This window comes from Lactuca serriola, chromosome 1, assembly GCF_051521515.1.
Source record: "Lactuca serriola cultivar US96UC23 chromosome 1, Lser_US96UC23_V15, whole genome shotgun sequence".
Taxonomy (NCBI): Eukaryota; Viridiplantae; Streptophyta; class Magnoliopsida; order Asterales; family Asteraceae; genus Lactuca; species Lactuca serriola.
In genome coordinates, this window is record NC_136408.1 from 17,629,897 (window position 1) to 17,633,085 (window position 3,189).

The following is a 3,189-nucleotide window of genomic DNA, read 5'->3' on the forward strand; positions in this document are numbered from 1 at the left end:
GAAAATTTTCTCCGATTTTCGTGATTGTTTTTCGTGCAATATTTTCACGGTTGCATTTTTGTCACACATCAAGGGGTGTTTCGTCAAGTTTATTCCTCGAACGCTTCTCATCCTTTGTGAGTTTTATAATCATTTGTTGATTATAAAAGGGGGAGAATGTAGAAATGAGTATTCGAAGCTTCTCGAATATTTATTTTGCGGATTTGGAGACCGGTGTTACTTTGATGGGGAGTTGGTCTTGATCGTGCAAGCTCGTCTGGAAATTGAAGCAGAGACATTCAATCCTAACTTTGAGAAGGGGGGGGGGGGGGGAATGTTAGGGTGTACAATTCTCCTTGGATGTGGCTTACCCTCTTGTGATATGTAATGAGTTTAGCATTTCCCAGTGTTGCAGAAATCGGCCTTGGCGGCCGATTAATCGGCGATTAATCTCTTGGTGGCCTTGAACCGATTACGATTAGGGTGCTTGCCGGAAACTGGGCAAAATCGGTCAAAGTCGGCATTGGCGGTCCTTGGCGGCCTTAGCGGTCTCGGCAATCATAGACGAGAATTTTTTAAAAAATTCAAAATTTTTTAATTTTCAAATATTATACATAAATTTTAAATTTTAAAAATTTTAAGCTTTCAAATTTTAAAATATTAAACTAAAATTTTAAAATTTTAAAAATTTAAAATTTTCAAATACTTAGTTTTCTAGGGAATATTAATTTTTTAAATAATTTTATTAATAATTAAGGGTCCCCGATTAATCACCGCCTAGTCCAATTAATCGTTTATCGTCAGTCGACCGCCGAGCTACCGCCGAACGATTTTTACAACCGTGACATTTCCTATAAATAAGAAGTGAGTAACTCCTATTTTATACGAGACCCATTTGAGAGATTAGTTTAGTGAGAGAAATTAACAATACCCACTTGTATTCTTACTATTCTAATGAAGCTTAAAATGATTTTATTTACTCCTTCTGTTCTTCACGATTGATTGATTCACTTGATCTTTACTATTCCACACATATCATCATAATCCTGGTCGCTACAATAAATCATATTATTAAATTAATTTATAAAAAATATATTAAAATATTACTTTTCAAAATAGTTAAAAATGTTTAAACGTTGTAAATGTAAAAAGACAAGTCAATTAAATAAAAATTATCAAAAAATTGATTTTATTATAATTCATTTTTTTCCCAAAGAATCTTTTTTTTTTCTAATTAATTAACAAATATATTACATTGCATTAACTTATAAACAATGATTTATATATCAATTAGCCTCCATGATTAAAATATAAATGAAAAGTCAATAGATAAATTTCTAAATAAACAATTACAATGTTAAATTATAACACTAAATCGTAAACTATGTTTAGACCTTTATATATAACATTTTTGTTTTAATCAAACCATGTAGTACATGGGTCTTACGACTATATATATATATATATATATATATATATATATATATATATATATATATATATATATATATATATATATATATATATATATATATATATAACAGATACAAGAGATAAATCCAATAGTTTATGACCTTTATCTATACAACAAACTAATAGATAATTACAAATTAATGTTATCCAGATTTCTCTTGCTTCTTAGGACCGTCCCCTTGTTTACATTCCCCCTCAATCTCAACTGGAACAAGGTTTAGATTGTATTTAAAACGATCCAAGATATGACGTGTAACTGGCTTGGTGAATCCATCAGCAGCCTGGTCATTAGAAGCCTGGTCATTAGAAGATATAAAGCGAACATCAAGAGCACCCATGGCCACATTTTCTCTAACAAAATGAAAATCAACTTCTATATGCTTCGTTCGTGCATGAAATACTGGATTTGCTGTTAAATAGGTTGCTCCTACATTATCACACCATAAAACAGGTGGTTGTGGTTGACATACTTTCAGTTCTTTAAGCAAGGATTGCACCCATGTGACTTCAGCAGTACCATTTGCCAAAGCTTTATACTCCGCCTCTGTACTTGAACGAGACACTGTTGGCTGTTTATGTGAGCTCCATGAAATAAGATTTGGACCCAAAAATACTGCAAATCCACCGGTAGACATGCGATAATCTAAACATCCTGCCCAGTCAGCATCTGTAAATACACTTAATAGTGTAGAGTTGGTCTTTCGAATGTGAAGTCCAATATTAACAATGCCCTTTATATATCTAAGTATTCGTTTTGCAGCTTCCCAATGCAGGTCAGTGGGTTTTGAGAGATATTGGCACACCTTACTTACTACAAAAGAGATATCAGGTCGTGTCAAAGTAAGATATTGCAAACCTCCAACCATGCTTCTATATTTGAAAGCATCATCATCATTCAACAATCTTCCATAGTCCTTCTTAAGCTTATTCGTAATAGACATGGGAGTTGAGACACTCTTACAATTCTCCATGTGAGCTCGATGAAGCAGATCAGAGGCATACTTCTGTTGTAGTAAAGTGACCCCCCCTGAATTGTAAGTGACCTCAGTCCCTAGAAAATAATGGAGACGTCCAAGATCCTTGATTGGGAATGAAGAAGATAAAGTGTGTACTAATTTGTCAACAAGAGCCTGCGAAGACCTTGTAATAACAATGTCATCTACATAGACCAACATGTAGATAATATGTGTCCCGTGATGAAAAAGAAAAAGAGAGGTGTCAGCTTTGGATGAACGAAACCAAGTTATTGTAACTTATCACTGAGTCGGGAAAACCAAGCATGAGGTGATTGTTTCAGGCCATAAATCGCTTTTTGAAGTTTTCACACATAGTGAGGTTTAGTAGAGTCTTCAAAACCTAGAGGTTGCTTCATGTAAACATCTTTATTCAAGATACCATGCAGAAACGCATTTCTAACATCAATTTGTCGAAGATGCCAATTTCTTGAAACTGCAAGGGTAAGAATTAACCGAACTGTGGCTGGCTTAACCACTGGACTAAATGTATCTTGATAATCTATACCATATTGTTGGGTGAAACCACGAGCAACCAGGCGTACCTTATGTTTGTCAATAGAGCCATCTGGATGTTGTTTAAGCTTGAAAACCCACTTTCAACCAACGATATTTACCCCAGTGGGTCGTGGAACCAAGACCCAAGTTTTATTTTTTTTGAAGTGCATCGAATTCAGCTTCCATGGCAAGGCGCCATTTTGGATCAGAAAGAGCCAAATGATGA